The following is an 11,472-nucleotide window of genomic DNA, read 5'->3' as shown; positions in this document are numbered from 1 at the left end:
ATATAGGGAGATGGACATCTGGATATAGAGACAAGGAGATACAGATATAGCTGAAACAAAAATTTCATCAAACAATACTAAGACTCATACGTGCTTTCTTTTTTTTCTGTTTTGCTGTTTTGTTTTTAATACTGGTTGTGACCCACAAAATTGGTTCACTCCCTGCTAACTGATCATTGCTAGCGGAAGCAGAAATCATTGAAGGCTTTTAAGCAAGAGAGGGACATGTTTAGATTTCCATTAAAGATTGCTCACTCTAGCAAATTGCACAGCAAATGGTTTAGAAACAGAGTCTATCCAGTTCTGTCCAACAGAACTTCCTGCAATCGTGGAAATTTTATCTGCACTGTCCAGTCCTGTAGCCACAAGTAATTGTGGCTATTGAGCATTTGCAGTGTGGCTAGTATGACTGAGGAATTGAACTTTACATTTTACTTATTTGAATTAATTAATACAAAGATATTCTCTCCAGATAAACAGAGGTCCACACCAGGGCACAGGAGTGCAGGCTGTTCTTCAGCCCCACCAACCTCCTGGGCCAGCCACCTGAGTGTAGTATACAAACTGCCCAACTGTGCACCAGGGCCCTGATTAGGATCATGAAATCGGAAGCAAGGAGCTCACAGCAATGGTCCTGGCAAAAGTGGCTGTGGCTCTGACTAAAGCAGAGGAAGCTGGGAGAGAAAGGAGTGGACATATTTAAGTGCTTGGGAGATAAGTTCAGCAGGATTTGGCTGATTGGACACCATGGTGAGAGAAAGAAAGGTGTCAGAGACTTTTTAATACTACAGGCCACAGAAAGCATAGCACAGAAAGCATAGCATTGGGCAATATTTGTCCAGGAGAACTCATACTCTAATGAGGGGCAGATGCAGTCTCGGGGTAAACATTTTTCGGGGAACTGTCCAAGTCAAACCATGAGATTCAGCCCCGTTTTTGTAAATGTATCCCATCTACACTAACACTGAGGAGGGGCAGCTGGCCAATGTTCCGCCAAAGCAGCACAGCATCCTCCTGCTGACCACACAGATTCTTTGTCCCTCTGGGGTTTGAGTGTGACATATGCAAGGACACTCAGCGACAGAGGGCAAGTCCACGAGTGGGGAGACACGAAAGAGAAAGCAGTCAGCAGAACCCCACGGTAAGAGGAATCCCAGAGTACGTTGGTCCCATAACGCATGTTATTTATGAGTAGATCAAAACCATGTCTCAGCAGAAGTAAAGTAGCTAAACTGGGGGCCTGCCTCTTTTTTTTTTTTTTTAAAGAAAAATGGGAGGTTATTAAAAATCAATAATAAAAGTTTCACACGTTCACTGCTTGGTTGCTATTTGTATCTGCTGTTCATGTCAATTTATGCCAACCTCATTAGACCCTGAAACGTCAGAGAGCCTGACATTGGAAGTCTAATAACCGCACTGGCTTGGGAAAACATGGAAAAAAGAAGCAAATGTTTGCAGATAATCCGCAAGTCCTGGAGCATTCAAATGCTATTCAGCTAGTGCTGACCACCATTCCCAGGGCTTCTATATGTGGTAATCAGGCTGGAAAAATGAGTGCATGGGCATCTGTTTTATCGTTGGTTAATCTTTGAATTTTACACTCTTTTGTGCTTAACCTTTCAGTTATACACTTTTAAATTTTTATATAGTGTTATTAGAAACATTTTTTAGAGGCTCCCTTCCCCAGCACAGACAGAGCCTCTCAGACGCCTGGACCATGGACCCCAGGCAATGCTCCTGCCTGTCTGGAGGAATATGCATCTGTAGAGATGACTGCAAATGCACAACTTGCAACTGTAAAACATGTTGAAAAAGCCGCTGCTCCTGCTACCCCTGGGCTGTGCCAAGTGTGCCCAGGGATGCAGCTGAGGAAGCTCAAGCACATGCAGCTACTGCCACTGAAATGCATCTGTCTTGCTGAAGGTGCAACCTGGGAAGCGTCTGTGCAGTGCATTAGTTGAGAAGTTGAGATGATTGTGCTTTTTGGCATTCATGTAAAGTGCTTGGAGCAATAAAGTTCTCACTCATGGCAAAAGAAGAAAAAAAAGAAGAGGAGGAGGAGAGAGAGGGAAGGAGAGGGGAGGAGGAGGAGGAGGAGGAGGAGGAGAAACATTTTGTAACTTTTTGTAAGTAAAAAGTTTATCATTTGGAAAGAATTCATTTTCCTCCAGTTCTATTGGACTAGCACCATTCTGTTTCTCAGAGTGGGCCACAGGCTAGAAGAACAGTAATGAGATTCCATCTCTCACCTCCAACATTATCAGGACTCTCGCCTTTGGAAGCTGGGCATGTCCTGGCCAGGCTAGACCTGGAACAGGTGCCGGTCCAGCCATGTACCACATTGCAATTCTCTGGACTGTGTGCAATGGTGTGGGCAGGGCTGAAGGAAACTAACAAGGGAAGATGTGGTACTCTGCAGCCAGCAAAGCCAGGAGCCGTTACCACCCAGAGGCCTAAGGATTGTAAAGGGAACTGAATCTGAATTAATAATGTGAGAGTGGCTGCGAGGCAGGAAGGGCCAACATGGGCCATGGGTGAAGGGAAGTCAAATTGGTTTTGAGTAAGCCAAAGCAGTGAGAATGAGAAAAGAGTAACAAGTAAATGGCTAGGTGGTTCAACCGCAGGAACATGGAACTAGGCAGGGAGATACTTTAATATGCTAGTGGCAAAAGATCAACCAACTTCTGCTTTTGATACGAAAACTAGAAAACTGTCCATAGAGCGAGAGCTGGGTGCTTCCAAGTCCCAAGCCATATTCCAGTCTCAATGAGGCTCAACAGTACGGCCATCTCTGGGTCAGTCAATCCATTATTATGAGTAATCTCATAATTAATCCAATGACTAGAGCCAGATTAGCATAAATACCCAGAAACTTCAACAAGGAGTGTGTGCTACCAATATGAAAATAAATTTTATACCACTTAACTGAGAAAAATTAGAGGTACATAAAAAAAAAAATATTTTTCTTGATTGAAGTTTTTAAAGATGTCATTTTCTCCCAAATTAATTTATAATTAATTAGCACAATTATAACCTAAGTCCCAATGAGATTTGGAACAAAATTATTTTAAAGTTCACCTTAAAAAATAAATACATGAAAATAATAAGTCAATATTTGAAAAAAAAAAAAGGTAAAAAGAAATTAGCCTTATGAGTTTTGAAAACATTTTATAGTGCTGCAAAAATTATCACTATCATGGAGAACCAAGATGGCGGCATAGGTTAAACACCTAACCTGCAGCCGGGCACAACAATTTCAAAAATACAACTAGAGGTCAGAACGGACATCGTCCAGAACCACAGGAGAGCTGGCGGACTGAAATGCCCACAGCTGGGGGGAAGGAGAAGGCCACGGGGACAGTCGGGGAAGCCGTAAAAGCCTGAGGTATGGAGAAACGGGCGGAGACACGAGCACACGCGCCTGCGGGGAGGATGGAACCGGAGAGGAGGGGGCGGCTGATGACCTGGCCGGAGTTCACTGGCAGGAAGGAGATAAAGGCTCCGGAGTGCGCTGAGCACCGGCTCCGATTGCACTGAACCCCATTCCGGGCGAAACCCTGGGAAACTCACTCACTTTCGCAACTCCGCCGCCCCCGCAGGCCGCCCGGCCCGGGACGCTGGGGACGCCGCCGCAGCGGCGGCGCCCGGAGCCCGGCGGCCTCCCAGCACCCGTCCCCGCCGCGCAGCCCCCGCGCGCCTGGTCCCGCGGGCCGTGCGCCCCGCACACCGGACGGAGGCCCGGGCGCCCTCTCCGTGCACCTCCCGGCGGCGCTAGACTTCAGTAGAGTTGACTGAATTCAGGGGATTAAAAAGTATAAATTGGGGGGACGCCGCGGCGGCGACGTCCGGAACACGGTGATGGCGGTGCCTGGAGCTCGGCGGCCGCCCAGCGCCCATCCCAGCCGCGCAGCCCTCGCGCGCCTGGTTCCGCGGGACGCGCGCACCGCGCACCGGACGGAGGCCGGGCGCCCTTTCCCTGCACCTCCCGGCGGCGCTAGACTTCAGTAGAGTTGACTGAAATGAAGGGATTAAGAAGTACAAATTGAGAAGTTTGAAAAAGATGGCGGCGGAGGTTAAAGGCTGTTCTGTTGCCTCGCACCCAGCGAAATCGGAGGGGATGAGGTGTGGAAGTGCGTGGGTCTGGCTGGTGGCGGGGGAAAGGGGCTTTTGTTCCAAACCTAAGGGAGATTAGCTCTCCATCACCCTGAAACCCATCTTCTGGCGAACCCCGGGAGACCCTGATGCCTGCGGGGAGAGGCGGGACTCTTGCAGAGGTGCGCCCAGCAATCAGTGTTTGCTGCGCTGGAGTGCGGAACGAGGGGACTTAGATACATGGAAGGCAGAAGGACCAGACTCACAGCCATCGAGGCTCGCCGCACCATGGCCTGTTGGCGCCCTGAGACCCCGCCCCGCCCTGGGACCCGCCCCGCATGTTTTGAAGACCTGCCCCGCAAGTCTTGCAGGCACACCTGCGCCCCAAGCAACGGCTTGTGCATGTGGGTGGCCTGCCCTCTGGCAGCAGACCAGATGATCTGCTGTTCTAGTCGGACTGCTCCAGGGCCACTCAGACAGGAGGAAGAAACTACAGTTTTTGCTGTAATCCTTGCTGAGTGCCTAAGGCAGTAGCTGATCTACACCCCATTGGAGACCCAGAAACGAGGGCATCTAGTGGTCTATGGGAGATGACACCAGATTTCAACCACGTGCATAAGGGACACATTCAACGGGAATATTCAGTGAGCGCCAAAGCTTTGCTGCACCAAGACCCGGCCCATAAACGTGTCTCCTGCACAGCAACTCTTCCTTTATAGACAAAGAGAGCCCCCCCCAGTGACACCAACAACAATCAAGACTTTACTATACAAAGGAGGACCAAGATGGAGGCATAGGGCGGAAGCCTGATTGTTGCCTACCACAACAACTTTGAGACTACGACAAGAGAGCAGAGCAGACACCATCCAAGACCACCATAGGGCTGGCTGAGTAGATGCTCTACAACTAGAATAAAAGAGGGGTATGTGGGATGATGCTGATGCCGGTGACCCAAAGACCACACTTTAAGAACTACGGCTCAGGCGACACAAAAGAACTATGGCTCAGGCGATACAACAGCGGCCTGGAACGTGCTCGGCGCAGTTCCCCCGGCGGTCTCCGGCTGAGGGGACGGCTCCACTGGCAGCCAAACACGGACAGACGAGCCCCTATGAGACATGGGGTGGGAGACTCCGCGCTTGCTGACCTCTGAGTCCGTCAAGAATCTCAACGCCCCGGAAGCGGCCAGGTGCGCATGCTCGGCGACCGGCCACCTATGCAGACCCAAGGGCCGACGCAGCGACGCCAGACTGGCCCACCGCCATGCACCGGGTGCACCGGAACTTCGCCGAGCCGCCGCCCGACGAGTTCTGCAGCAGCCATACTGGAGCTCTGGAAGGATGGCCAGGGGAATTGCTGAGGGGGGATTGACCGGCAGGAATTGGGATTGGGAAGACGGGGCCCCGCTGAGACCTGGGTGCGGGCGGGGTTGCGCGCCTCTGGACTCGGGTGTGGTCACACGCCTCTGGGTATAAGTGAGGCCTCACGTCCCTGGGTCTAGGTGAGGCCACATGTCCCTGGGTCCAGGTGAGGCCGGACTCCGGGTCCGGGTGAGGCCAAGTGCCCCTGGACCCGGATGACGCTGGACCCCATGCCCGGGCGAGGCCAAGCGCCCCTGGGTCTGGGAGAGCCCACACACCCCTGGGTCCAGGCGAGACCATGTGTCCCTGGATCCGGGTGAGGCTGCGTGCACCTAGGCCCGGGTGAGCCCAAGTGGCCCTGGGTCTGGGAGAGGCCAAGCGTCCCTGGGTGCGGGTGAGACCAAGTGTCCCTGGATCCGGGTGAGGCCTCGTGCACCTAGGCCCGGGTGAGGCCACGTGCCCCTGGGTCTGGGAGAGGCCAAGCGTCCCTGGGTCCGGGCGAGACCATGCGTCCCTGGATCCGGATGAGGCCTCGTGCACCTAGGCCCGGGTGAGCCCAAGTGGCCCTGGGTCTGGGAGAGGCCAAGCGTCCCTGGGTCCGGGTGAGACCATGTGTCCCTGGATCCGGGTGATGCCTTGTGCACCTAGGCCCGGGTGAGCCCAAGTGGCCCTGGGTCTGGGAGAGGCCAAGCGTCCCTGGGTCCGGGTGAGACCATGTGTCCCTGGATCCGGGTGAGGCCTCGTGCACCTAGGCCCGGGTGAGCCCAAGTGGCCCTGGGTCTGGGAGAGGCCAAGCGTCCCTGGGTCCGGGTGAGACCATGCGTCCCTGGATCCGGATGAGGCCTAGTGCACCTAGGCCCGGGTGAGCCCAAGTGGCCCTGGGTCGGGGTGAGGCCAAGCGTCCCTGGGTCCGGGTGAGACCATGTGTCCCTGGATCCGGGTGAGGCCTCGTGCACCTAGGCCCGGGTGAGCCCAAGTGGCCCTGGGTCGGGGAGAGGCCAAGCGTCCCTGGGTCCGGGTGAGACCATGTGTCCCTGGATCCGGGTGAGGCCTCGTGCACCTAGGCCCGGGTGAGCCCAAGTGGCCCTGGGTCTGGGAGAGGCCAAGCGTCCCTGGGTCCGGGTGAGACCATGTGTCCCTGGATCCGGGTGAGGCCTCGTGCACCTAGGCCCGGGTGAGCCCAAGTGGCCCTGGGTCTGGGAGAGGCCAAGCGTCCCTGGGTCCGGGTGAGACCATGTGTCCCAGGAGCCGGGTGAGGCCTCGTGCACCTAGGCCCGGGTGAGCCCAAGTGGCCCTGGGTCTGGGAGAGGCCAAGAGTCCCTGGGTCCGGGTGAGACCATGCGTCCCTGGATCCGGATGAGGCCTCGTGCACCTAGGCCCGGGTGAGCCCAAGAGGCCCTGGGTCTGGGAGAGGCCAAGCGTCCCTGGGTCCGGGTGAGACCATGTGTCCCTGGATCCGGATGAGGCCTCGTGCACCTAGGCCCGGGTGAGCCCAAGTGGCCCTGGGTCTGGGAGAGGCCAAGCGTCCCTGGGTCCGGGTGAGACCATGCGTCCCTGGATCCGGATGAGGCCTCGTGCGCCTAGGCCCGGGTGAGCCCAAGAGGCCCTGGGTCTGGGAGAGGCCAAGCGTCCCTGGGTCCGGGTGAGACCATGTGTCCCTGGATCCGGGTGAGGCCTCGTGCACCTAGGCCCGGGTGAGCCCAAGTGGCCCTGGGTCTGGGAGAGGCCAAGCGTCCCTGGGTCCGGGTGAGACCATGTGTCCCTGGATCCGGGTGAGGCCTCGTGCACCTAGGCCCGGGTGAGCCCAAGTGGCCCTGGGTCTGGGAGAGGCCAAGCATCCCTGGGTCCGGGTGAGACCATGTGTCCCAGGATCCGGGTGAGGCCTCGTGCACCTAGGCCCGGGTGAGCCCAAGTGGCCCTGGGTCTGGGAGAGGCCAAGCGTCCCTGGGTCCGGGTGAGACCATGTGTCCCTGGATCCGGGTGAGGCCTCGCGCACCTAGGCCCGGGTGAGCCCAAGTGGCCCTGGGTCTGGGAGAGGCCAAGCGTCCCTGGGTCCGGGTGAGACCATGTGTCCCTGGATCCGGGTGAGGCCTCGTGCACCTAGGCCCGGGTGAGCCCAAGTGGCCCTGGGTCTGGGAGAGGCCAAGCGTCCCTGGGTCCGGGCGAGACCATGTGTCCCTGGATCCGGGTGAGGCCTAGTGCACCTAGGCCCGGGTGAGCCCAAGAGGCCCTGGGTCTGGGAGAGGCCAAGCGTCCCTGGGTCCGGGTGAGACCATGTGTCCCTGGATCCGGATGAGGCCTCGTGCACCTAGGCCCGGGTGAGCCCAAGTGGCCCTGGGTCTGGGAGTGGCCAAACGTTCCTGGGTCTGGGTGTGACCATGTGTCCCTGGATCCGAGTGAGGCCTCGTGAACCTAGGCCCGGGTGAGGCCACGTGCCCCTGGGTCAGGGAGAGGCCAAGCGTCCCTGGGTCCGGGTGAGACCATGCGTCCCTGGATCCGGATGAGGCCTCGTGCACCTAGGCCCGGGTGAGCCCAAGTGGCCCTGGGTCTGGGAGAGGCCAAGCGTCCCTGGGTCCGGGAGAGACCATGTGTCCCTGGATCCAGGTGAGGCCTTGTGCAACTAAGCCCGGGTGAGGCCACGTGCCCCTGGGTCTGGGAGAGGCCAAGTGTCCTTGGGTACGGGTGAAGCCAGATCCTGGGTCCGGGTGAGGCCGTGCGCCCCTGGATCCATCCGGGTGAGGCTGGGTCCCAGGCCCGTTTGAGACCACGCGCCCCTTGGATATGGGTGAGGCCACGTGCCCCTTAGTCCAGGTGACGCCGTGCCCCTCGGATCGGCCGAGACCAAACCAGAGGGAGTCAGACCTCCATTACCACCATTTGTCCACCATCCAGAGCTGAGGGGTCAGTGCTGACATGTACACATAAGGAACTACTGGACATCGAAATTGGGTCTCAAAAGAACTGTTGGTCCAGGGGGAAGCTCGCTACAGATTGATTCATTTGCCTGTCAGCATAAATATTATTGCTCGTCTCACATTCAGTTCTTATTAGTATATATCTAGTGACATTTGATCTCGTTCATCTAGAGGAAATGATGAACAACATAGACTGAGGAACAAGAACAGAACCAGAAGCAAGGAGGCATCGATCGGACTATCGGGCCTCAGAGGGAGGATACGGGAGGGTAGGGGGAGGGTGGGGGGAGGGGGAGAGTTCAACCAAAGGACCTGTATGCATGCATATAAGCCTATCCAACGGTTAAGTTCAACAGGGGATTGGGGCATGCGTGGGGAGAGGGGTGGGATGGGAATGGGGGGATGAGGACAAATATGTGACACCTTAATCAATAAAGAAATTAAAAAAAAAAAAAATTATCACTATGATTGAGGCACAAAAAATGACAAACATTTCAATGTATTAGGATTCTTATCCTAGAAAAAGAGACAATCCCATATAAGAATTGAATACCTTTAAAAGAGGCATTCCAAAATATTAGGGAAAATATTTTTGGTGATGTTAAAATCTTGGTTGAGGTACATAAATAATTTAAATACTTTATGTCACATAATTAGGTAAATCCAAGGATAGTCATAAAGTGGTAAGAGAACATACATATAGAGTTGTCAAATCTCTGGGCATGCATATACTTTCTAAACTAAAAATCAGTGAGTTACCTCACACACACACACACACACAAACACACATACAACCCACCCAATCAACAGACCAATTATGCAAATGAATAAAAATTTTAAAACATAAAAAGTACAAAAATAAAAAGGAAGCTGAAATGTCCAGTAAAAAAATGATAAAGGAGCCAAAACTGGTTTGGCTCAGTGGATAGAGCGTCGGCCTGCGGACTCAAGGGTCCCAGGTCCCCAGGTTCGATTCCAGTCAGTCAAGGGCATGTACCTTGGTTGTGGGCACATCCCCAGTAGGGGGTGTGCAAGAGGCAGCTGGTCGATGTTTCTCTCTCATCGATGTTTCTAACTCTCTATCCCTCTCTCTTCCTCTCTGTGAAAAATCAATAAAGTATATATATTTTTTTAAAAATGATAAAGGATTAATAAATATAGGGTGTCCCTAAAACTATATATTTTTTTTCACTTTTTTTATTTAGGTATTATATGTGTACATATCTTACCATTGTCCCCCCCCAAAAAAACTATATATTAAAATACATTTCATTTTTAAAATTGAGCTATCAGCTGTCAAAGTGTGTATATATTTTTTGGGACACGCTTTAGGTTGAAAACTCACTAAAATAAATTCTAACACCCCAGTCGATGAATGGACAAAGGATAGGATTATACAATTTACAGTTGTAGTTGGCTAACAACATGTGAGAAAATAGTCAAGTCTCTTTAGTCATCAAAGAAAAGCAAACTTAAAAATGAAGATAGGCCCTAACCAGTTTGGCTCAGTGATAGAGCGTCGGCCTGCGGACTAAGGGTCCCAGGTTCGATTCCAGTCAGGGGCATGTACCTTGGTTGCGGGCAATCCCCAGTAGGGGGTGTGCAGGAGGCAGCTGGTCGATGTTTCTCTCTTCGATGTTTCACTCTCTATCCCTCTCTCTTCCTTTCTGTGAAAAATCAATAAAAATATTAAAAAAGAAAAAAAAAATGAAGATAGGCCCTAACCAGTTTGGCTCAGTGGATAGAGCGTCGGCCTGCAGATGAAACCAGAGGTAGCACTACTTAAGTACTTTTGTATGCCTGTTAACAGACATGTCCATATGTATCAACTTAAGGAATGGAGGGTTTCTGGTAACGAGAGACAGGTAGTCACCCAGAAAGAACTGACCCTCCAGGCCTCAGAAAGATGGGACTCTGAAGAGTGGCCCTGGATCCAAGCAGGCACTAGGAACCGAACAGGCAGGAGTGTCTCTTCAGTGCAGGCTCCCGGTTCAGCTGTCTCTACTTGCCTGCTTCATGCTATGGTGTCCAGCTGGCAGCATCTCTCCCTCTGCTCCGTAGGCTGCACATGGCCTCATCTCCATCCAATGGCATTCTTCCAAGTTCAGCTCCCACGGCTAACTGCCTCACTCAGGAGAATGAGATCATCTCCCCAGTGTCAGGAATTGAAGGTACTTTATAGTTATAGATTAGCCCAGCTCATCTCTGGTACCAGTCAGGCAACAGCATACAGGCAGGCTGCCCTTGGGTTTAGCAGGCAGAGCTGGAAGTGAGCAATCGGGAGAGGGTTGAGGACAGGAAAGTACATCCATTTGGAACAAACAACAGCTGCCTAAAGACTTGCCCCTTCAGCAAGCAGTGGCTGGGGCATTTCTACCTAACAAAAGGCTGTGGCCTGTTTGGGCTTGGCTTCTGCATTACAGGTAAGGAATCGGTCAAAATATGGAGGACACACACACAGCCTTGCCCTGCTTTGTCTAAGCACTACAGGGTGGCTTTTGGATGCAACCTAGGCATTCAGCCTTTTCTCTCCTATAATTAGAAAAGAGGGTTACCTCAGTAGGGAGCTTTTTCATGTAGCCTACGAGCAGATGTCCAGTAAAGATTAAGAGAACTGTGTGAAACCTCCCCGATGCTCAGCAATAAGATCTTAATCTAATTGGCTCCCCAACATAACTAAAAATATACTGTACAAGGATACCATTTCCACTCAGGGTGTGCCCTCATGCACATGAGGGTGGGCCCATGCTATGAGGTTAGTGGTCATAAATGTGTTTTGCTGCTGAAAAGTGAAAAGGGCAAAAAGACAGGAAGGTGAAAAAATTTAGGGGCTGGCCAAGTAGCCAAATTTGAGAAATAAGGAAGACATGTTTCCCTGTGGCCAAATCTCCTAGTGAGATTCTTAAAGATGGAAAGGCATAAACCACTCCTTTCATAACCATAAATATACTGTGAGTACTACCACATATTCAATCAAAAGATGTATATGGCAAAACTATGTAAGTACTGGTGAGTTTTATTCATTCAATAGATACCTATGAAACACATACCAGGTAGGATAATATATCATAAAGGCAGGATGGGTTTTCAATGGATGGCTAATA

Source organism: Eptesicus fuscus, chromosome 5, assembly GCF_027574615.1.
Source record: "Eptesicus fuscus isolate TK198812 chromosome 5, DD_ASM_mEF_20220401, whole genome shotgun sequence".
Classification (NCBI taxonomy): Eukaryota; Metazoa; Chordata; class Mammalia; order Chiroptera; family Vespertilionidae; genus Eptesicus; species Eptesicus fuscus.
Note: the sequence above shows the minus strand (reverse complement) of the source record.